This window comes from Oenanthe melanoleuca, chromosome Z (genome assembly GCF_029582105.1).
Source record: "Oenanthe melanoleuca isolate GR-GAL-2019-014 chromosome Z, OMel1.0, whole genome shotgun sequence".
NCBI classification, from domain to species: Eukaryota; Metazoa; Chordata; class Aves; order Passeriformes; family Muscicapidae; genus Oenanthe; species Oenanthe melanoleuca.
The window spans coordinates 65,508,364-65,534,056 of NC_079362.1; the positions used below are offsets into that span (position 1 = coordinate 65,508,364).

At 37.8% G+C, this 25,693-nt stretch overlaps 1 protein-coding gene and 1 long non-coding RNA gene across 3 annotated transcripts in view; one reads left to right on the plus strand and one right to left on the minus strand.

Moving 5' to 3' along the window:
- The window catches only part of PRLR (prolactin receptor), a 150,601-nt gene that overhangs the window by 102,870 nt on the left and 22,038 nt on the right, over positions 1–25,693 (plus strand). The gene's annotated exons all lie outside the window — the stretch shown is intronic.
- LOC130264798 (uncharacterized) lies at positions 3,962–25,689 on the minus strand. Its single transcript, XR_008842516.1, has 3 exons — positions 25,639–25,689; positions 5,402–5,561; positions 3,962–4,146 (listed from the first exon to the last, which is right to left on the minus strand). It is a non-coding gene; the product is annotated as an uncharacterized LOC130264798 (long non-coding RNA).

Genomic DNA, 25,693 nt, shown 5'->3' on the forward strand with positions numbered 1-25,693 from the left:
ATTCTGTTTCATTGAAAACTGTTAATTTTACTTTTGTGGGGTCTTTTTATTTTGCCCAATGAAGCAGAAAACTACAGTGTCAGTTATCAGATGTGTACCTTCTGCTAATGATCAATCCAGTGAGATTTGTCTGTATATACTGAATATGGACAATGCAGAACAGAAGAGATTATTGTATCCATGGGATTGATATAGAAGATAAAATAACTCAATATTTAACTTAGATGACTGCTTGCCATATTTTTATTACTGACCATTGTTAGAGATAAGATAATGATTAGAGAAAGGGTAATTAACAAAAGAGGGATGCATATGAATTTTTTTTCTGCAACATAGTAATGTTAAGGAATTAAAAACAAAGTTCATTATTGCTGATTCTTCATGTGATAATTACAAAGTTTAGCTGACTTAATTGCATGTGGTTGCCAACCATCAGTGTAATTTCTGTATCCTTTCAATGGAAAAATTATGGGCTTTCATTCACAGACACTGAAAGATTGAATTAAAACAGAAATAAATCAGATGAAGGCTTTGAACTATACAGGGGAAAAAATGAAGACACCAATGTCATCTGTTTTGGAAATAATTTTATATTATGATTCAAAGCTGGTGATCTTTTTCTGGATTCATGGAAAATTTTAGTACTGAATTTGGTGTTCACCACTAAGAGTGGATTCTGGCAATGTCATGGAAGGAGTAAATCTGCAATTAATAGAGTTGCTGAAGAAATTGAATATATGTGTTCACTGTATAGATTCCCCGCAATTCTTTTTCCTATTCCATTTAGGGTTGCCATTTTTCATTGTCTGTAACCCTGGTTTTTGCAGCACTAGTTGCTGCAGACACTTTTGCAGGTTATATACATAGTCTTACAGCTTCTTGCAGTGTCATTGTTAGAAGTGTGTCTGAGCTCCAGTTGGTGTGCCCACTCTTCTTGTGAAAGAGTACTTCAAATCCAGTGCTTCTTTTGTCACATGGGGTTGTAATATCTGGCTTAATTGCAAAGGGAGTGGATAAGAGTAGAATTTTTAGTTTTAATACAGAACCAGGAAATAAATGTTATTCACTGTTTAGATATACTATTAATAAATAGCTGTTGTTCTCTCAAAAAAAATATTATTTTAAAGATGTGTATTTAAGCCAAGCCTTATCAAAATTATTTTTTCCTTCAAATGTTAATCTAAGATCAGATATACTGATCTTGCATCACACCAATCTTAATTATAAGTAGTTTAGATAAGATCCATATTTTTCCTGGTAGTCTCATTATTACGTATCAGTATAATCAAGCAGAATAGAAGAGTATGACTTTTTAAATAATGACCTGGAGTGTCTAGAAAGACTGGCTCTGTTTAGCATGCTGAAAACATGGCTAGCTCATACCAACAGTACAGCTCTTCTTTCCCAAGTTGCAAAATATGTTCATTACTTAGGAGTGCTCCTGATCCAAAGTAATTTCTTATCATGCCCTTGACATCTGGAGATCAAACACTGGGACATCTATGACAGAATCACAGAATCCCTGAGCCTGGGAAAGACCTCCAGCATCACCAAATCCAACCATATGTAAAAGTGTAACAATGATAGAGCACAAATCTCCCCCTCATGCACTAGTTTCCTGCAGCTCTTTCAGAGCCCCAGCTGCCTCACAAGCTGGACACCTCCTTCTCTCAGATAGCATTAACAGCAGGAGCTGCAGGAGGGACTTAATCTGTGCCTGTACCCACCTGCTGAGCCTCTGTTCCCTGCCTTTGCTGCAGCTTTTCCTCCCACATGTACAACCTGTAACACAGTGGAATAAAATCAATATTTGGGATCTAAAGTCGATGAAATTTTTGGACAAGTGGAAACAAACCTAATTAATACATCTTCCTCTTCAGGACTGTGTAAGATATGCTTTATCAGCAACAAAAGCTCTTTGTTTCATCATTATATATGATGAAGTAGGTGTTCTAGGAAGTAGTTGTTATTTTAATTGAAGCTCAGTTATCTGTCTATGTATGTATATAGATAAATATATCTTCATCTGAGATCAGATATCCTGATCTTGCATCACAGTAATCTTAATAATATTTTATGCAAGATCCATATTTTTCCTGGTAGTCTCATTATTGAGAGTATCAGCATATTCAAGCAGAATAGAAGATGATAACTCTTAAAATAATGACCTGGAATGTCTAGAATCATACATTCCATATGTATGTACATATCAATACACACATATTGGGTGAGTCCTAGCTCATGCCTTATTTACAGGTTAATAAACCAGATTAATAGGATCCTGGTATTTCCAAGGATTTTAGGAAGGTGTGGCATTCAGTGTCTTGAGTACTTTCTCTCCTATGATGCCACCTTTATTTAAAAGCAACCTCTTTTCTCTTAGCAGCTTGCCCATGTTTTTTGTTCCTATCTTCTGTATTCCAGCTTTCCATAGGAAAAAAGAATGCTTGAAATTTCACGTGTCATGGCAATAAAAATGAAACATGTTATGAAAAGTCAAGTGTGTTTGTTCATAGGTGTTTTATGTAGTTCCATGGTTCACCTGTTTGGCAAACAACTAGATTGGCAAACAACTAGATGTAGAGCTGAAAGAGCTTCTGCACTGAGATATTATTCCTCTGCATAATCTCCAGTGATTTTTTTGAGAAAAAATAGATTAAGCTGAATGGATCTCTGTATTTGTGACCTAATCCCATATTGGTTACATAAAACCTAAAGCAAATATTTTGAAACTTTAAAAACTGCAACAATTATTACCTCTACAAGTAATTTTTTAGACAGAACGTTTTTCAGCTCTATGCCTTAGGCAGCAGTCTTCATTTCTTTGTGAAGGACTAAAATTTGCATCTACAGCACAGAATTCCCTGCTGCTGAGATTTACTTTTTCATGTCATTTTTTAAGCTACAATCAACCTCAGTTCATGTCAAGTATACTTTTTTTATCTGCATCTCCCTTCTACATGTCTTTTCTTGTTGTTTTCCCCCATAGCTTCCTTAATTTGATCTGCTGTTTTGCTTTCAGAATTGTGTTTGTCTACATGGTCTGCTTTAGCCAACAGGGCATTGGGATAACCAAGACGAGTTGGTGGTTTCTTCTCATTCTTAACACTTTGGTGCACATTATCCTGTGGTGGAGCAGGGCTGCTTGCTTTCCTATAAAGCAGCTCAGATTGGTGAGACCAGGCAGACAAATATTTTGTAACTGAGCACAGGATTTTTTTTTTTTTGCAGGAAACAGGTGCTTCCGTAGACTCACAGAGTCAAAGAAAATGCTTTCTTTATTACCTCATGGCTGCAGAATTTATTGCAAATTTTGCTTTATAATGCCAATGTGCATATATCTGAGGGCTTCCTGGATGTGTAAATCATTAACAGAACCCTGCGTGTGGTCACTAGTCAGCTTATGGTTTAAGTAAATAGTGCTTTACTTTTATCTAGGGCATGTGGATACAGCAAAGCAAAAAACTGTTGAAGGTTCAAATTCAGCAATGCCTAATCTCTAGCAGCAAAAATGACACCTGGAATTTTACATTTTATGCACACAGTAATGGTTCAAAGTATAAAGACTCCTTTTACTTACAGGAACACTAAGCTGCTCAAAATGGCTCCTGCATAGAATATGCTTAAACTAAACTTCTTTTCTTCTTCCTCCCTTTCTCTACAGTCAGTGCACTCAGGCCGTTTATTTTATGAAGAGCATTTAAGCACCTTGTCCTCACCCTTGAGGGCTGTTCAGCCCCACTGCAGTTACTTGCCAACCCCATCCCAAACCTGTGGCTCTTCTCTTTTGTGCTACCCTGTGTCAAGATTATTGTTACTCTCTTCCATCCAATACATTTAGGTCAACATAAGATTTGTCTTTTCACTTCTTTCCTCAGCATGAAAAACTCTTAAGGGACAAGTTAATACTTCATCTTGCTGGGACAGGCAGTGAAGGCTTAAATTTATGATCTGAGTTTTGTGATATTCAGGTTTATTTCTATTGTAGAGGTTTTTGTGAAACACTCAGTGTCATTGTTGTTGGCTTGCAACAATACTTTCATCAAAATTGTTTTCTCTACAAGTTCTTCCAAATGCCTTCTTAGTTTATGGTTTTCTACTTCCTTCTCAGTTTGTCAGGTGTTAGCAATAAGACTGCATCTCAACCTGAAATTTGAAAGATAAAGTGTAAAAATCCAATGTTACACAAATTATTTTTGTTAGCAGCTTGTTTAATAATAGCATGCTTTGCAAAAACAGTTTGCATGAGTTCACTCTAATCCTTAAAAACCTAACTGTACATCATCCTAAAAACAAACTGCAAAAGGTGGTAAAAATATTTTTTAAAGGAAAGTTTATGTTTTTGCTTCATCTTGCTTTTTTTAAACAGGAAAAAATACATACAGTATTAAAATTTAAAAGTACATATAGTCATAAAAGCTTTGATAGTGAAATAACCTTTCAAGTTTTATTTTCAGCTATGTTCAATTTCACTATCCCATCACAGAAGATGGAAATAATGTAATTTCTGTACAGTTGATGAGGTGTGAGAGCAGTTGTGAAATTTTTGTGAAATTTGGAGGGGAAAATTGTAAGCTGTATTGGCTTTTTTATTTTTGTATTACCTCAGTATAGTTGAAATCAGCTGTTTACTAAAAGAGATGTACAATTTCTCCGCTTATTTGTATAAAAAGTTCCTTTTTTTATCTGAATAAGGGGAAGCATCTGAAAAATTAGACCATCTGATGCAATAAGAGCCCTTTCAGAATACAGCATTGGAAAATGCAACCGGAGAATGGAAAGAATAAATACACAGCTACTGACATTCAAAAATAGGGAAGGTAGATATTTCAAGAGAGGAATCCCAAGAGATCATATTGGTCTATTTATTGTGATGAAGGGGACACTCTAAGTCAGGTTTTCATTTCAGTTGTTTATAAACAAAAATAGGGAGATTAATATTTTTATCTTCAAATCAATGTAATCACTGAAGGTATTACTGGAGGTCTGCTGCATTATATTAGAAATTTTCTAAGCCTATTTCCTGAGTTATTGCATATAAATAGCATAGTTTTATTTAAAATAAAGATCTTCCCTTTCCCATGATCTAGAAGACATTCTGAGTCAGAGTGGAACTTTAGTTTTTCCTAAGTATTCTCAAGGTACTTATATATTCATGTTGTGTGAGGAAGAGGGCATTGCACTCCCCATACAACACAAAAAAAAAAGTCACTGGAACTCGCAAGCCTTATGCCTTGCATTACCAAAAAAAAAAACAAAAACAAAAACAAAAACAAAAAACAAAAAACAAAAAACAAAAAAAAAACCAACCAAAACCCACAAACAAAAACAAAACAAAACAGAAAAACAACAACAACAAAAAAAGTGGGGGGGAAAGTGTATGAGAATTTCAAAACCTTACCGTATTTTCTGTTGCTGAGTAAGGGCAAGGTGATGTCTTTCCTCTGCACATCATTCTTAATTGTATCCATCCTTGAGGAAGTAACATCAGCCTCTCCCACCCTGAAGAGAATTATGGATGTGCTCCCAGGGCCTTGGGGAGGTATCTCCAGCCTTGGGGGCTAAGAACAATGAACTGATAATTTGCTGCTGAAATAACTGCATTCATTTCAATAGCTGTAAACATTAACAGTTGTTGTCAGTGGTGTTATTGAACAGGCAAACAGCCTTTTTCTGACAGGCCAGGAGGCCTTGTGGTGCCTCTAACAGCAGACAGTGACATTAAGAGGAGCACACTACAGCTGGGAACATGCAGCTCTAATGAAAATGACAGAGGAAAACACATGGCCACCTATGCTAATCTTTTTCATCTGTAACCAAAGGCAGCTGCATCAGGCCAAGCTCTTTCTAGCCTTGTAGATTTTGGAATTACTTTTTCCCCAAGAACAAAATGTTCTTGAGCTATTTCTTCTGCACACAAAGTTTGAATAAGTTTTGTTTTAGCAGTGGGTTGCTGTGGTTTTTTTTGCTTCTTGTTCTTGTGCAGTTTTTGGAATGCTCATCCCAAACTGGCTAGGGAAGGCTGATAGTATTACACCAGTAAAAATGTGTAATCCTTTCCTCAGCCTATAATAAAATTCCTGATTTAAAGGCTGTTTCATTATCAGCCATTTGTCCTGAGTGTATAAGAGCTGGCTCAAAGTCTTTCCTGAACCCCTGGTACTGTTTATCCTCCCTACTGAGACCACCTAGTTTATTTGCAACAAAGTGGATTTGTAACTGCATCCATACACAGATAATATGGACAGAGGGAAGTCAGAACATAGAGTGTAACGAGGCAAATAATTCAGTGTCAATATATGGCTTGGAAATTGTCATACACATAACTGCTTTTGGTGTTTTGGTGGGGTTTTAGATTGTTTTGCTGTCATAGCTGACAGTTCTATGGAAGCTGATGAAATTTTTTTTATTTAATAAAATTTATTCCAGAAAAATGAAACAAATCTATCTTTTCAAGTTAAGACTGTTTTGAAGAAACAGCAGTAGGTCATTAGAATAAATTTTCATGACCTATTTCAATTTTGTTTCCTTTCATAGAAATATAGACATTCATATAAAGTTGGTGTTCGCATACCCTTTTTCATGTAGGTTAAGGACTTTTTTCCTTTTTTCCTAGGTTGTTCACACTTAGCCAAATGTGACTGAAGGAACTGTCCTTCTCATTTCACACTTTTCATTTGCTTCCAAGATGGAGAAAGGGCAACGAACATCATAGAATTAATACACAATTATTGCATCAGAAAGGCAGCCTAAAATTCAGAAAAGTGCTCCAAGAAAGTAAAGGATTTGGATTGCAACCAGACAGTGACAATGGGATGGTAGATCTAGAAACAGAAAGGAAAAATACAGGCCTCCATTTTGATGGCAGTATTCCATTACCTGCAGGGAAGTGACTGGAGGGTGAGGGCAGGCTCTGGAGGACAACAGGCGTATGTTGAAATAAGAGGGGTTCTTGCTGAGCACCAGGTAGTGCTTATTCACCCTAAGGACAGTCAGGCAGTGGAACATGCTGCCTCAGAGACATTGTGCAGTACCCATCCCTTGACATTTTCATGCTGTGAGTGGATAAACCCAGAGCAACATGTTCTGGTCTCGTGAGTAAGCGCCTCCAGCAAAGGATGGATTAGAGATCCTCTAGCATTAATTATTCTTTAGTTCTGTGGGTTTGTGCTGTTCTGCTAAACCTTAATAGGTCCCATGAAATTTAGGTGGCACTGCTGGGTCTTTCTGCTGCTTTTGTTTTCGATTTTTAGTGCATTTTTTTACAATCTGCTTCCATACAGACACAATCTTTTTCTGTGTTCAGCATTTCCCAAATTAAATGATTCCTGTGTGCATGTCCCACACGGTCACCTCTGCTTTTCTAATCCTTCATTAGCAGGGCTCTCAGTAAGACGTACTTCTTGTACTTAGCTGATCTTTTCAGTCTTGGCAATGAGATTTACCTGTCATATCTAACTTAGTGTAATTCAACACACGCAGGAGAACATATGGATGTCATGCTTCTTAACCTTGCAGGTTTGTTTATTCAAACATTTAAGCTGCAAATGTTCACAGGACTTCATGGGGTTCTAAGCAAACATGTACTTGGTTTTCCACATTCCACATTAAACAGCTGTTGTAAGTCTAGAGTTAAGGTCACCTAGCTTTTTTGGCTTTCTTACCTTTGTTCAGACAAACAATATTGATTGCTCTTCAAGAGCATTTTTGGAACATGTTTTTAGGACATTTCTTTTGAAAAGAAAGTTAAACAAATACATGCTTCTGCAAGTCTAATTTGACAAACAGAAATAGTTGGCTAATTTCAGGATGGCAACACCACAAGTCCTTATATGCAAACTTTCAATGTTTAATATGCAGCTTATGAAATATCAATTAATTGCCAAGTATTTGATTTCTCTAAAAAAAAAATAAAAAATGCAGAGGTAACTAATTTGGTCCCTCTCCCTTACCACAGTCTTTTCTTTCTCAGCCTTCCCTCCCTTCTGCATGCTCACATGTACAGATACACACAACAGGAGGCAGTTTTCTTTTCACCTTTGTCTTCCACGATTCTACTATATATCCTCTCTCTTCTTTCTCTTCAGAAGTCCTTGCTTGATCCTCTTTCATTCTCCATCCATGTCTTATTCATCTGAATAGACAGCTCCATCTGTCTTCTCTGTAGTAATTGCCAAACAAATCTACAACTTTCCTTCTGACTTTTGTCCAAACAAAACTACTGGCCTGTCTCTTTGACATTTCTTTGTGAGTTTGTCACCAGCAGAGCAAGCTAGACAAGGCTCAAAGACAGTTCCAAATCAGTCACACAAACCTCTCTGTTTTTCATGTTCTTCCTTAACTTCTGTAGCAGTCTCAACCACCCTGCCAATTAAGCAGCAAGTAATTTGTCACATTTGAATTCAGATCCAGGCTATCTTGCACATTCTTTTGCTTTTCTATTCTAAAGTATTTTGTTTCCTTCCTTCAGATCTCTTTGTGTATTTTACATTAAGCTGCCACTGAAATAAAGAGAAGATTTGATCAAGGATCAAGCAAACCTTGTTCCTTCCCATCTAAGCACCTTAAAGATGAACCTATGGTTAGAGTCTGTCCTGGATATACTTTTTTTCCATCACTTTAACTCTTGCATTCTCAGCCAGAATGCAAAAAAAAGAGGGCTAGAGAACAATTCTAGCCTAGATTATTGTGTGCCAAACCAATAAGATATTTGGGACTGATTTTCCTAGGATGAGATGATAATTTAACTTATACCTCCTGGTTTCTAGGCAAATGACCAAGCAAGTCCATTATTATCCAAGTGAGACAATAATTTGTAGTCCACATATTTTTTAAAAGCCTCTTTGCTCAGACGGCAACCCATAAAAAGAGAACTGTATTATCAGAGTGAACAGAAACACTGTTACAGGCTTATCAGAAAAATAAAATTAAACTTTAAAATAATTCTTGAATATTTGAAGTATGAAACTGCTATTGGCTTACTAAAGAAGCTAACTGATTGCACAAACTATAGGCCCATTCCTTCAAATATTTGATTATACTATTGTCCAGTGTAAATCATCTATAAAAGTAGATAAAGTTACCAAAGCTAATATAAATAATTTTTTTTTCTAAAAATTGTCAAATGGAGCAGACACCCATTAGTGAGCCAGAGGTCCCAATTAGTGTTTCTGCTGATGTGAAAGGAAGATTGTGCCGAATTTATTTAACGTGGGGGTCCTTTTGGCAAAAGACTGTTAGACTATCAGCATATTTGTGCTGGCCATTCAAGCCAACTTGATGGCACCAATGGCATAAGTTTATCTCCAGCCCAGCCATAGCCTTTCAGTCTCTTGGCCAATGAAGTATAATGGAGGATATCAGGAAGAAGGAAGCTAGTGTTAAAATAAAATAAGATAAAATAACTTCTTAGAAAATCAGGCTTTTTTAGTTCCACTGCATGGAAAAACATGTTTCTTTTTTTTTTTCTTCTAGGCTTTAATCAGGTGTTATTGACGCATTTCAGAGCTTAACTTCTGTTGAGTCAGTATTGCAAAACGGTTACTAAAAGAGCTTTTGTTCTCACAAAATTACAGACTTACTCTATTCAAGGGCACAAAGTGTTATCAGTGGCCAAGAAGTATCCAGTGCAGCTGAGGGTGTAAAGGATAAGCAACGTCCCAAGCCACTCATCATACCCTGACACCATCAACAAAGGTCAACACCACTGTGTAGAATGGAGTTATTTGAAAACAATTTTGTTTCATACCAGCTGTCTGTGATTCAAACCTCATCTCTTGGCTTAAGAAGAGGGATGGTACATTAATCATTACAACAACCAGTATGAGTATTTTCTTCCTCTGCGCTGCCATGGTAGAGCTGGCAGAGAGCCCATTTCCCTCAATTCACAATGTCTTTAGTCAGTGTATTTTTGTGTGAGAAGGGTTTCGTAGCAGGGGACGACAGGGCTGGATTCTGTGAGAAGTTGGCAGAAGCTTCTCCCACATCCAACAGAGCTAATGCTGGACAGATCCAAGATGGATTCACCACTGGCCAAGGCATAGACCACCAGTGGCAGTGGCAGCACTTCTGGGATGAAAACTGCTGCACACTCACAGAAGGGACAGAGGAGTGAGAATGTGTGAGCAGAACAGCTCTGCAGACCGGGTCAGTGAAGGAGGAGGGGCAGGAGCTGCTCCAGCTGCCAGAGCAGAGATTCCCCTGCAGCCCCTGGTGCAGCCCTGGGGAGGAGCTGTGCCCCACAGCCCAGGGAGCTCTGGGGGAGCAGAGATCCACCTGCAGCCCCTGAGGAGCCCACACAGAGCAGGTGGGTGCCCCAAGGAGGCTGTGACCCCACGGGAAGCCCGTGCTGGAGCAGGCTCCTGGCAGCACCTGTGGGCTGTGGAGAGAGCAGCCCAGCCTGGAGCAGGATTGTGACCCCGTTGGGAACCCAAGATGGAGCAGCTGCTCCTGAGGGACTGCACCCTGTGGAGGAGACCTGTCCTGAAGCAGCTAATGAAAGACTGCAGCCCATGGAAAAGAGTCATGTTGAGTAGAAGTTTGTGGAGGACTGTCTCCCACGGGAGAGACCCCATGGGAGAAGGGGAAGAGTGTGAGGAGTCTCTTCTGTGTGATGAACTGACCACAGCCTCCTCCCCATCTGCCTACCCTGACTGGGGGTGGGGGCAGAGGGGAAGTAGAGAAATTGAGAGTGAAGGTGAACCTGGGTAGAAGGGAGGGACTGGGGGAAAGTGCTTTAAGCTCTACTTTTATTTCTCATTATCTGACTCTGAATTGGTTGGTAATATATTCAACTCGTTTCCCTAAGTCAAGTCTATTTCGCCTGTGGCAGTAATTGGTGAGCAATCTGTTTCTGACTTATCTGGACCCGGGAGCCTTTCCTTGTGTTTTGTCTCCCCTGATCAGCTAAGCAGCTTTGGTGGGCTCCTGGCATCCAGCCCAGGCCACCACAGTTGGGTGTTCCACCCAGATGTAGCCTAGGACTCTTTTGATCGTAGGGGGCTTTACTGGGTTTTAGTGTCAAACCTAATTGTGTAACTTAAGCTGTAGGAAAAATAGACCTGCATATTTTGTAGATGCTATAAAGGACAAAGACTCATGTTCCTCAGCAATAAGATGTGTGCTGTCAATCTAGAATTTTTATAAAATGGTTATCATTAAGACGTTCTGGGATATAGTTTCATTGCAATCAGTGAAAATTGCACTCAAATAGAAATGCCAAGCCTGTAGCTCTCGTTAGGGGTTACCAACCTGAATGCTAATGGAGGGAGAGAAAAATACCAAGAAATGACAAAGCTTTTATTTTCCATGCAGTTAGCCAAACAGATGAACTTTCTGAAGAATGACAGTTTGTTCCCAGGTTGAGAATTTATATGACTTATTTAATGGCTTGGCTGTAAAGTCAAAAATAAAGTGGTTTATAAAGGAATTCAGCCATTGGCTGATGCCTTTGTTATAAGCAGATTTCCTCTAAAAAAGGAATCCAGTTTTGACTAATGGAAAAAGATAATATAAAATAAAATAGGAGATTCAGGATTAGAACCAGGAGATTCAGGATTAGAACCAGAATTTTCTGATCCTCCATGCCAGTTCTTATACATATACACCGGTGGAATATGAGCATTACAGAACTCTAATGCAAAATTCTTCTCAGAGCTGGTCTCATTATCTCTCCCTTGGAATTAGTTGTATATTTCTCACTCAATGGAATTAGTTGTATATTTCAGCTTTATTTTTCAAGTGTTGTCCTGAAGGGTTAGACAGCCTCAGGCTAAAGCACCTGAAGTTCTATCTGGAGATCCCTAGTGGAAAAAAAACACAAGCACACCACAGTAAGTCCAGAAAAAATGTCTAAGATAATAAAGAGATGGAACCATTCTACCAGAAAAACAGAACTTTCAGGGGAGCTTCATCAATGGGTAAATGGGGAAGTGAAGTAGATTAAGCCAGACTTTTACAAGTGGCATCCAGGGAAAGGACAAGAAACAGCAAGAACAGTAGTACAAGAAAATGCACATAAACATAAGAAAAAGCTTATCTACTGTGAGGGCAATCAGAGTGGCAAGGGCTGTCCAGAGAGGTTGTAGAATTTCTGTCCTTGGAGATATTCAAAACCCAACTGGACATGATTGACATGAACTCAGCAAACTGCTCTAGCTGACCCTGCTTTGAGCACTGCAGGGGACTAGACATTCTCCAAAGCTCTTCTAACTTCATTCTGTGATTCCTTGAAATGTTTACTACAATTTCTGCCACTTGGATTTTTTTTTTAATTATTTACAACAAAATCACTACTACCAATAGTTCATCTCATGAATAATCTTCAATCCTTTAATCTAAAGTCCTCAAAGTATCTTGGAAACATTTATTTCAATCAGCTTGATAGCTATAAGTGTAATTAAAAAGACACACATCTCAGTGAGATGCCCATCTGTTTTGCAGATGAGCAAGATGTCGGAGACTCAGCTGTTGGAAGGTTTGGAAGTAAAACCCTAGCACTGAGTTCTAATTCTCCCTTTTCATCAGCAGAATATACATGTGCTTTCTGATAGTCACTTCTGTCATCTCAAAGTCTAGGATTGTATCTGGAAGACTTGGTGTCCACCATGATCTGCTCTCAATTATTTTCCCTCCTTTTATGTGGAGTTTTGTGTTCCAAAACTTGAACTTCCACGTTGGAAACTACAGATAATGCTAGGTCATATACAGCAGCAGCAGCACATATCTAAACTGAGACTTTGAAACTGAGTTTCAAAGATTTTGAACCGATGAGGGTTCCTACCAATTTCACATGCGGACAACCTGAAGAACTGCATCTCATTTTAACATTTGCTCTCTGTATATCTGCACTGGTTTTTAACGTAGTTATTGATATTATTGGTGCAGCAGTGCATTCTGCTGGTGATTTACATAGACATTTGATGCATTTACCCCATAATCTGTATTTGCCTTGTCATGGTACCAAAAGAACAAATTATTTCCCATCCCTTGTAGTTTCTAGTAAAGAACTGATTGTTTATATTTAATGCACTAAGTGGCAAAAATTCATTAATTCAGTCACATAAAACTGATTTAATGTTAAAGTGTATACTAGTGAATTTAATTCCATAGCAAAACAGACACTGAGAACTTGCTACTAAGCCTTCAGATTCCTGAAGAATAAAGCACTTTGTAGAGCAGTGTGGCTGGTTTTGTGTACTTGTTGACTTGGAGATTTTCTGTTTGCCTATACTGTTGTATAAGCATAATTGTGAAACTCCTCTAAGTATACACAGGTTAAAAATGTAATGACTCTTGCTCATGTTAGAGGTTTTGAGACCTAGAAAAGAGTTAGTGACCTTTTCCTTTCATCTGCGTCTCTGCATATGTCAGTGTTTCCAAGCACCTGTTTCACCTTTCAAAGAATGAATTTTGTTTATGTGATTAAAGAGCTGATCAGTAAGAGTGGGAAACTGAAATAGTGAAGCAGATTTTGAAACGCAGGGTGCATCAACAACTTGCAGAACCACTGTCCTTTTTCATCTGTGGAGGAAGAATGTTAGAGAAATCTCTGCTGAAGGAACTGTCACCTTGATTTCTTTTTCATATCAAAGACTAAGTGGGCTATGAGCAGTGGCTAAATGTTGCTGTGTTTATTTAACCTTCCAAATTTTCCTGCTCTTATCTGGATAGGGTAATGTATCATTCTGACTGCACTTTCAACTTCCTCGGAGGGCAGCAACAAATCTGTATGTGGGGTTAGTGCTGAGTGTTCAGATCTTTACGCCTGTGGCTGACTCTCAATCTGCATGATTTTGGATGTCTGTGCATCCAGAGGAATTCACACTGTGGTCCAGAATAGAGAATTGAGGTAGGCTGTAGGCTTCTGAAGCAGTTTAAGATCACCAGAGAGGTAGCTGTTGAACTGAAAATATTCTTATTGTGTTTGTTACTCAGCAGCATTTTTCTTTGAAGAATAATTGATCTATATTGTTGAAGAGTTAATAATTTTTGTACCAATCAACATACAATATAGAACATAGCTACACAAATGTCTGAATGTAGATGGGACTCAGAAAATGAAGTAAAAATGAGGTTTAGGAAAACTGAGTTTAAAAACCAGAAAAATGGAATTCCAACCCAATGGAATTCCGTGTCTTACTTGGTCTACTTATTTTTGAAATGTATGTTTACATCTAAAGATTTCAAAATGCCTCAATTACCCATCCATACTGCCTGCAACAGATTTGCCCTCTTAAGCTTCTATTGTCATTTTGTGTATTGAAAGACCATCTTGAGGTAACCTGAAAACCTGTTCTTCATTCAGACAGCAGCTTTGCAAACTGAGTTCCCTACTCTCTCTCAGCTGCACCTGAGGGACAAAACTCTGTAGGGCACAAGGAAAATTGCCTCTTCTATGCACTTTTGTGGCTGGTTCTTAGGACCTTAGTATATTCCATGAGTTCAAGTCCAGAGGAGAGCAACCAAGTCAGTGAAGAGTCTAGAGAGTAAATCCTGTGAAGAGTGTCTGAGGTGTTCATCCTGGAGGAAGGTCAAGGGGGGCCTTATCACTCTCCACAACTCCCTGAAAGGTGAGGGTAGCCAGGTGGGGGACAGCCTCTTTTCCTAGGCAGGACAAGTGACAGGACAAGGTGAAATTGTCCCAGGTTGTGCCAGTGGAGGTCCAGGATGGACATCAGGAAGAATTTCTTCCTGGGAAGAGTTGTTGAATATTGGAACAGGCTGCTCAAGAGGTGCTGAATTTACTCAAGAAATTACTGGACATGGCATACAGGACTATGGGCTGGTTGACAAGGTGGAGATCAGTCACAGGTTGGACTTGATGATCTCAGAGATCTTTCCTGAGCTGCTTCACATCTGTTTTGTTCTGTGTGCTGGTGTTCTTCATCCAAGACTGGTTTATTGACAGCCTTGTCAGAAGTGTGACCATGTGTAGGAAGCCCAGATTTCAAGTAAAAGCAGATCTCAAGGAAAACAGAAACCAGAATGGTTTTGGCTCAAGGTTTCTACCATGCTCAGTTTAAAAAAAAAGTCTTGAAAGTCTGGTGCCAGGATTTTAACAGTGTCAGACCATATATTTAACATATTGTCAATGGGGCAAACCAAAGGTTATATTAAAAGAGGAATTTAAAACATGACTGTGTTAGTCTTCAGTGATTTTTCCCTTCAAATTTTACATAGCATGATGCCAAGCAGATTCAGACATATGAACAAAAAGGCATAATTGAAAAAGTAACTTGAAAAAATTCAGGTAACAATAATGAATTGAAGGGTGGATCCAAGTCTCAATAGAAATTACTTTTATATCAACAGAGAAGGTCAGCCTTTATGCAAGCAAGAATTTAAAAGCCTTGCTGTTATTACCTAAAGTAATACCCACAGTTTCAGCATTTTTCCTCCTGCCATTTCACAAATGTCAGCATAAGGTTTTTATTCCAGGGACTGTGGAAGAAAAATAGTGGATTACACACAAAATTAATGTTTTTACCATTTGAAATATGATTGGGTAACTGGGTGTCTACAAAAAAACCTAAAAATTAAAGTTGATTGTGTTGGGATATGAAAATGGGTTGATGGTAATTATAGAGGCTAATAATTGATTTCTAGTGATCTAAATTACCATGATTAAAATTATTTCAGTTCTTAATAAAATTTCCTGGTTTGCTGCAATGTACCATTAAGTTCACACTGCAGAGGGCAAGCATGAATGTTTCTGATGCTTATGCCTTTTCTTTGATTCCTTGTAGATATGAAATATTTCTAAAATAAATGTCACTGCTATTTCAGATATTCAAATTTGGAGGCGGGGGGAACATTATGACTTTGTGAGTAGCCTTTGTAGGATTAAAAGATGCAGGCCTGATATTTCAGATGCTTGGGCATAAAAAATTAATCTTTGTCTACCTGCTGTTATTGAAACTTTTTAATTTTGGTTTCAGTTTCTTTCAGGTAAAAATCAGATGGTTTTGCTTGTAATTAGCTCTGAAAGGATCACACCAATACCTCCTTCCCACCTTCCCCTTTGGCCCCTAGGCTGAATGTGGATTTATAATCTTGAAGAAGCATGCCATTTCAAAGACAGAGGATGCCAGCATTGACTCCATGTTCCAAGGTTAAGCCATTACACTGTGTAATAAGGGCTATAAAACTTGGTAATTACTGTACACACCGTAGGTCCAATCTGAGACTTTGTGCAAATAAAAAATTTCACAGCCACTGAAGCTATATAATACACAGTGAACCAAGAATATTTGCTGAAAAAAACCAAGTGTAGCTTGATGCATTGATACATGCTGTAGCCAAAATTTCTTCATTTTTTTCTTTTTTTTTACCAAACAGCAGACAAGTACTGAAGAAAATAGATTTTGGACTAGTGTAGAATATATTTTTTAATCTTTGAAATATTTTCTTCTCCAAATGGTAAAGTAGCTATTTCTTCATTATTTAATCAAGTGTGCAAATTCCAAAGAGGAGCTGGGCAAGCTGCTACATTCATGTTAATCTAGTTGGGCACATTTTTTGATACAGAGGGAAGAGAGAAGCATTTGTTTGTCTAAAACTAAACACTATCCATAGTCTGAAAACTAACATCCCATAGCTAGTTATTTGTGAAACTAAGTTTTGCTTTTGCTGCACCATGAAGCTTCCTCTTTCTTAGCAAAATTAATTTCTTCAAATAGATTCTTGACACATGCTAACTTATGGTTGGAGATCCAAATATTGCCATTTATCAATAGGACACAGTGGTGTCATTGCAGTTCCTAAGGAGCTGAGCTAGTAATGAGTTAATGAATGAATGGGTTAATGAATGAATTCACTAATGAATTTACCTTTAACCTTCAGAGATAGCAGTGTTAGTCGTTATTCTGTAAACAAGTGCATTAAAATCTCACAGTCTGCGGCCTCAGCCTCCAAGTCATTTCCTTATTCTTCAAAACACAGAAAAAAGTCTAAGCCACAATGCACCATAGCTGAGAATCTCCAAAGTTTAGCAACCTGAGTTGAAGACGGGGAGTAGAGCAGGTTAGTGCTATACTTCACTCAGTTTATATATTCGTTGTGAAGAAACCATAAGGGAAATTTGTACTCATGATCAAAGGCTGAATCCAATTCCCTCAGAATGCATACTGCAGCTTTTAGGAATGACAGCCTTCTTCCACTGCTAAACTTTTTTTTTTTTTTTTTTTAAGCCTGGGAGATGACAATCTATATAGGACTTAACAGGGTTGTGACAGAGCTGTGTCGATACTATTACTAGTTTTTACTGGTTTAGCATGTAGGAGAGTTCACAGTAGCTTGAACATTCAAGTTTCTGTATAAAGACTCTCCTCATGAGGATACTGTGTATTTTTTACTGACATTAGCGATAAACCCCTGTAGAGAATAATCCATTTATAAAATGTGTTTAGACACAAGTCTAGTCAGAAGTTAGGTACCCAAGTAAATCCATATAATGCCACCAAGATTAGATCTAGGCATGATAAAGATACCTCTCTGTATATCCACATATTTCAGTATTAAAGGTATAATGCTTTAAGAGTGACAAAAGATAATTATTTTAAGTTCAGCACACTGAAGGGTGAAGGTTTACTATTGTTGTGTGCCCATTATTGTCAGCAACTTCTCTTAAATAATTGGGTTTAGATTTACCAGGGTAACATTATTTCATTCCTTTAGCTAACCAATGTGCCACTCAATTGTACATGGCATCAATGGTGGCCTTTATCATGCAACTACAAAGCTCTTTTACCAGCAAGTTTAAAGCTTAGAGAATGTTTGAGAAATGTTCATGATCACAAATAATAGGACATTGAGTGGTTTTATAAGTTTGATTGTAGTAGTAGTAGTTTTTGGTAATTGTGCTCTTTCACAGAATAACTCTATAGTCACTTAAACAATTCAAATGTAAGTATACAATAAGTCTCAGAAAAACACAAAGAAACAGTTATTTTTACAACCTCTTACCGAGGACCTCCTGGAAAAGAGAACACTAAAACAGAAAACAATTGTTATTCTCTAGTGCTGCTATTAGTACTGTTAATTGCTAAGTACCTTTGTGATTGAAGAAGAAAATTCACCCCCCTGCAGCCAGGTTCTTTCTTTCAGTCTCACCACAGTCATAAAATTTTGAAGACAGACTCCAGACCCTAACCCAGCCAAAATGGGCTGTCCCACTAGAAGGGAATAAATAGAGCCATGGTCACAGCTTTTTTCAGCATTGCCCCACTGATGCTTGCAGGTACTAGGATGCAGGAGATGCTTCTCCTCCATCCAACCCACAGCCTGAGTTCACCAAGAAAGGGCTATTGGGGGTCAGCATCCAGTGGAGCTTTGCAACTCACACAGGATCATGGAATACTTTCAAAATTGCAGCTTCATCTGACCTTCTGCTGCCTGTTCCCAACAGATTATTTCCCCTTTCCCACTTCCGTGTCATTCCTCATTGTCTTATTCCCACTAATCTCTCACACTTATGTCCATAACTGTGTTCCCTTCACTACATTAAAAATCCTGTTCTTTTGCTTTCTCTAAAGTATTCATAATTTTTGTCTCTCTGCAATAAACCTCCTCACCTCTTCACCAGCATCTTCCCCCAGAAATGTCAAAATAACAAGATTTTCATGCCACTTCATTACTCATTGAAATTCTGTGTATAATTAAAATTTATCAGAAATTTTTCATCATAACATGATTTAATTGGAAAATCAGAAAACCTACAAATACTTGATTAGATTTCAGAAAATATTCTACTGGAAAACTGCAAAACAAAATGCTTTATGTTATTTGGTGATACTTGATCATTTTGGAATTTTGAAAATTTTCATTTATTGACTTGCTTGAAAAAAAATTTGTGACATTCTGAAATTAATTTTCTAAAACTGACCCATCATAGGCAGTTTTCAGTTTATAGGATATTTTGAATTTTATTTTTAATATTATTTTGAATATTATTTTTACTAATAAAATAATCTCAACCCAAAAATATGCAAACTTGACCTGCTTTTTAGATCCCTTTTATCCGCACTTTATTATTAATTGACTACTTATATTTTCAGTTCTTAAGAGGAGGAACTCTTCTTTGTACAGTACCTAAGACAGCAGCATTCTGTCTTTGTTCTCAGGACTATCACAATAAACATGGTTTGAATAATGATTGTTTGATGTAGAAATACTTGGATGAGAGTCACGGGTCTGGTTACAGCAGAAGTTAAGGTTTGCTCTATTGTGATCCTTTCCAATCAGTGATATGATGAAGCCAGTGCTTATGGCACTGTTTCAACTTCAGTAAAAAACACATTTTGTCGGTCACATTATGTAGGCACGTGCCTCAAGCTCATAATATCACTTCCTGACAAAGAAAATAATGAAAGCAGAATAAAATTTGGTGGAAGGATAGAATTGTATGTTTTGATGTAGTACCAAGCAGTAGAAGGTTCTATTTAGCCTATCTTGAGTCAGTGTTCCCAGCATGCACATTCTCACACAGATTTCTGTCCTCTCTAAAGCAGGAACCATGTATTGAACTCTATCTTTAAACTACATTTCACCTTATTTCGTGGCTGAGTAACTGCAAACATTATTTCTGCCATATTTGGCTGCACATTATTGATACCCTTTTAAATATGCACATAAAAAACCCCATTTATCGCCCTCAGTTAAATGTGCTCCTCTGTAATGGCATAATGTCCAGCTGCCAAATAACTTCATGGTATTTTTATTGCTCTTATTAGCTTTACTGAAATGGAGCCAAACAAAAGAATACTCTGGTAACTGAGTTATACATCTTCCCACCTGGTCTCAGGCAGATACAGACTTTTCATATTTTTAATTAGAAAATAATCTATTTTGTTTCCAATTATTTACAGACTGATTTTGTTAGAAAAACAGTGATGAAGTTAGTGCTTTCAAAGTTAATTACTGAATGTATAAGTAGCTTTTATTACCCTGGCAGATAAGCTGCCCATCTAAATTCTTTCTTCACAGAATATTGTATTTGGAGTGGATGGCAGAGAGCAGGTAGTTAAACAAAGGTTTTTTTGGTAAAACACTGCATTTCAGTGTGCTAGAGTCAGCTCAATCAGTCAGGCCATAGATGTGAGGCTGCTCTCAGTCCCTAACCTCAGTTTCTGCCTGTACCAAAGCTGAGCACTTGCTCCCAGTGGGTGGGTACACGGGCACAAAACCTGCACAGGGGCCATGCACATCCACAATGCCCTAACACATAGATCTACATATATGTGTGTGCATTTGCAATTAAGAAATTGATTGCTCCAGTAGCTACTTTTAGATGTTTAGCTGACCCAGCAGCTGGCCCCAGGTTCTCTTGCTCTCCTCAGCTGTGTGGGATCTGCATTTGAATCTGGAGGTTTGCAATCTGACTCTTTTTTCACTGGCTAATCCAACTGAGAGCTCACAGGCCTCCAAAGGTACCACTCAGAACAGTCCACCCAGACAGGAGATAGAAATAAGATTTAATGAGATTCTAGGGTAGACTACAGTGATCAGGCACTCGTTTCAGTCTAACAAGCCACCAGTTTACACTGAACTGAACTGTTTATTCCCCTTATTTCCATTCTTGTTCCTCCCCGGTCCACCTTGAACCTTTTCTTCCCAAAACCTTTCTTCCACTGCATCCCTTAATGAGTGTTCTGCCTCCTTCAGTCAATGAGTCAGTGGGGAAGGGGATTTGTTTGGTGGGCTACACATGAGGACAGTGGTCCGAGTGTGCTTTGGTAGTCAGGTGCAGCTCGTTCCTGCACCCAGTTTTCACTGAGGAAGCTGCTAGTGTTCCTCCCCAGCCTCTGTTTTTATCCCATCGTGTGCAGATGTTGATTAGCCTTTAACCAAGTAGCCTAGCACAGTCTATGGGTAAATTTAATCTGCACCAGAAGCTCATTGCTACAAAATTTTGTTTGAAATAGATAAGTGAAAGCGTGCATAGTATTTTACCACTGGCTGTATCACTCTTGATGTTTAAGTGTATTTACTTAGAATGTCAGTATCTACAACAGGTAATACAAAGAGTGACCTTTTTTTCTCTTTAAGTTTTAGGAGTAAAGCAGTGATACTTTCAGTAATATACTATCCTTGGAATTGTTGTTATTCAACTTTTCGAGTAATCTGACATTCATGAAAGAGAGGAATGAAAAGCTTACATGAATCCCCTAGGTAGAAAATTTTATTTTATGCATTATGACTATGCGTTATATAAAAAATACTTCAAATTACCATAAAAAGATAGTGATTGTGGAGTTGGGCTTGGCAGTTGGTAGAGATGAATGAACATCATATTTCAAGTTTTAATGTAAATTCTAGCTTTCAGTCTCTAAAATTTTACTCTTTAGATTTTATTAGTTTCTTTTCTGTAAGAGATTGCTGTAAAAATAAATCCTGAAATTACAGCTAGACATTCAAACCACAAGGGAAGAAAATGGAATATTCAGAGATGTGAGACTGGTAGAGTAAGATTACTACTGTTAGCTAAAGCATTAGCTTTGTTTTTGTGGGAAAACAAAGGCAGTAGAGGTGCTATTTAGAGAAGAAAAGAAAAATGGTAGAAAATGATCAGGCTTTAGCTTTTGTTACATTTCTACATTTCTACTATGAATCTTTTGGGTATTCTTTACCTTGGTTCCCTATCTGTAAAGCAGGAATAATGGTAATTTCTTCTTCTCTTGGCTTTTTTTTTTTTTTTTTTTTTTTTCAGTTTAGGTAGTGAGAGTTCTTAAGAAAATTTCAGGCTCAGTTCTGTAAAATCAATACAAATTAAGAGCATAAATACTGTGATGGAGATGTAAGGGTCTAAACTATTTTCAAAAGTCTGGGAGTTTGTGATTTTCCTTTTTCAAAATTGACCCAAGTTTTCAGACTGAGGAAGATGTCTCCATGGCTGAGGAAATTTGTTTAGTTCATCATCACATCTTGACTGCTAATCACAGGAAGGACTGCCCGAGGGCTGTTATGAGGTAACTTAGGAGGGAAACTTTGTAAAAATGTATTATAAGCCCTTATTAGGCTTTTCAGGTGGAATCTAAAAGTCCTTGCCACTGCTCCCAGTTTATGCAACACAGAAACATGTGTCCTTAGTCCCAATAAATTAACTGAATATCTAGGTTCATGGTCAGCAGCAGATATTCGTCTTCCTCAGAAAGAGCACCACAGAACCTACATGCTTGAAGTTGCCAGCTGCAATCAGTCACAAGAAATTCAGATCATAGACATACTTCTTATCTTCTCTGGAGCCTGTACATCACCATGAAGGCAGTACTGGGTGCCTGAGGGATTCAGAGACATCCAATTAGGGCTCATTCAGAGGGGAAAAGCAGAACTCTGGTTGCACTACACATCTACAGCTTTTAAATTTGCAGTATAATCCCAACCATCACTGTCAGTCAGAGACACATCTGGCCAAGATGTTCAGGCCATGGCTGGGAACATGCATCCCTGTTGGCATTTGTCACCTCTGTGTGGGAGTGCAGACTCTGGCCATGTCCACAGTACAGCTGAATGTTCTGGATGGTCTAACAGACTGTCACATTTTTGCTTTATTAAGTTCCTTTTTAGTATTTGGTTTCATACAGCTGTAGTTCAGCCTTTCAAATGGTAATGACCGACGGTGTTTTGAGAGCTCCTTAAAATGCCTTTCCCGAGGCCTGAAAGATGAACATTGTTTATGATCATGACTAATGGAAATGTCAAACTTTTTCAGTAGAGATTGGTAAAGTACTTTTGGCTTTTGATTTCTTAAGCCACAGAAGCAGAACTTGTGCTGCACATAATGTCATTGCCAGTGGCTGATACACAGTTGTTCCTGTTCCTGCAAGCCTGAAAACATTGTAGATAGACAATTTTTCCATCTGTGCAGAACTGAGTAAAGACTTCTCTGTCAATCTCAAGAAGTTTATCCATCAGCAGAGCCAAGAAAGAAAGAAAGAAAAGAATGCAGGAACTAAAAGTCAATTAGGACAAGGACATATTTCACCCAATTCTGCTTCACAGCACCTGTTTTAAGTATTGGTGTTTAGCTTTCATCTTCATGTAGTAGCATGCCAGCACAGTTTTCAAATTTACAGTTTCATTATATTATTAATTCCAGGGCAGAATTATATTACAGGAATATCTAACTGTGCATTCTGAAACACCAGTAATAGTTTCCACTTCCATCAGGAAGCACTGTATTCTGGCATGTGATGTGCAGCTGTTGAATACTATCTAACAGCTGTGTTAAAAGGGAGAAATTCACATAGAATGTCAGAATGCAATAACTTGGTTGGAATTAAATCAAGATTTTCAAAAGCAGGCATATGATCTTTTAATTATGAGTTACTCAAGTCTTGGTTTTGGATGACATTATGGCAAATCAATGTCCACTGTATCCCTTATAAAAGGATGCATTCAGTCCTAAAAGAGAGACGTTACCTCATAGCATCTTCAATAATGCTAATTACCCTTTTATGAAAACATTTTCATGTCATAGATAGGGAAGATGCACTTTAGATACAGTTATGACAAAATGAGTATTGCCTTTTTATTAAGCAAGTCTTTAAAAAAAAAAAAGACATCTACACAAGACTTTTAAGCCCTGTTTGAGTCACAAATACTGAATAGCAAGCAACTGTGGAAACATTCTTATTTTACACCTCTTTTTCATTCTTATTTTACCCTCTTTTCATGTTTATCTCCTATGTTTGCAGATGACAACCACTTGCATGGAGTACAAAGCCAATTATTTAAATCACCATCATGAGACTGTCTCTGTGTCATGTTTGTAGCTATGTTCTAAAATCTGTTTGTTTTTTTCTTTCCCAAGTGTAGGTTACCAGAACCATAGACAGAGTTTAGTCTGTGGCACTGATAGGTCCATATTCCTTCTTTGTATCACTTTTGTTCATTCGCACAGCCATATTACAGAAGTGGTTCACAATCATCTCATTTTCAAAAGCACCAGAGGAAAAACACTTTTGTTTAAATGCATTAATTTCTTCCGCTTGCTATTAATTTGATTCTTTATGTCTTTAGTTTACAAAATCACCTATTTTCCCTGAAGAGTGCTCTAATAAATATCCTTCTTAATGATGTCTCTCTTTTGTTGTATTAAAATATTTCATTCTTTCAGTCAATGTAATCAGTTTCTCTTTCTATCAATTCTTCACATAGAAAAGAGAAAAAATAATCATGGTATTAGGTGTTTATCTGTATGAATCTTATCTTGAAAGTACAGTGTTTTGCTAATGTTCCAACTATCTTTAGAAGTAATAAAATATTGGAAATACTATCATATATACATGAAGTAGTTACTGTTTGTAGTTTCATTATTTCACCTGAGAAAAATGTGCTTTTTATGAGAAGAGTCATCTGTGTTGCTCATTATATAACCTCATTATATAAGTTTTTGGCTAATTTCTGAAGTCAAACACTGGTGCTTGTGCCTATCATTTGTTTACAGTAATAAAGACTGCATGTGTTTACACCAAACTGGAATTTATATTTAAGTTGTTCTCTCTTCACTGTGTATGCACAAAATGCTCTGAGTGAGTTTAAAACTAACCCAGATGCAATTTTCCAGCCTGTAGCTCAGTCACACGCCTGAAACATGACTGGATATTCAGAAGTGGCATATGGGAATGTAGCCAACTGTTGTTCTCTTCCACATTATCCTAAGTAAACATGTTTTAGACTTAGCTGCATTAACTGATACTTCACTTGGCTTTGCAATTGAAAAACGTTTGTGTGATGATGTATTATAGTTTCTTGATGTGGAAAATGAATTGCATACTGAAAATTGAGTCATCTGATAAACCATGAAGGATTTTTCCTCACCAAGGACACAGTTGTTCCCATGCTGTGCTATATGGAATGGGTTGCAAGCAGACAAGTACCTGTGAATGTGCTAGGGGTAGGAGTGGAAAGCTGAGATAACGAGCTCCCTACTTTGATAGTAAATTGTTCTTTTTAAGTTTCAAAGAGTGAGGTTGGCTGCAGAGACTCCAATAGCTGACTGCTGCCTTCTCCAAGCACTGAGCATACTGATGGGAGAAGCAGGTTTGCTTTAAGTCGTTATGTCTTTTCTTCAGGCTAAACAGATTTAGCAGCAACAGGGACTCCAGAGCACCCAGAGCTGTAACCTGAATTCGGAGGACATCTAGTGGTGTGAGCCCACTGCAGGGGCTGAGTCTTGGTCCCAGCTGGTGACCACTCACGCGTCTGTATGTCAGCTGAGATTTACTACAAAATCAAATGCTGTAAAAACAACCGGTTGAATGCACTGAAAGTGTAGCATTCCTCAGCTCAAGTGAATTCAATTAATTCAACATTGACAGTCCCATATATTGAAAAGTTTTGAGATTGGATCAAAATTCATAAACTTCTAATTAAACGTTGGACCTCTTGCATTTACTTCTGTTCCCAGGACTTTCAGAGTTCAAGTATGTTGACCTCTTCTTTGGATCAGTAGGGGTAGAAGTATATTTTTGTTGCTAAAAGTCTGGTTTCTTAGGTTAATTAATTAATCTAGAAGTTAGAATTCTAAGATAAGAACCCAGTATCCCAAGATGCCAAGGAAATATGCAAGATTTGCTAATGCTAGGAAATTGTAACCCTAGCACTGCCAACCATTCAAAGAGCTCTGGGAAGACCTACCTGCTTCTCTGAGATTCAGGTTTTCAGCTTCCAAGTGGAACTGTTGTTGCCTCAC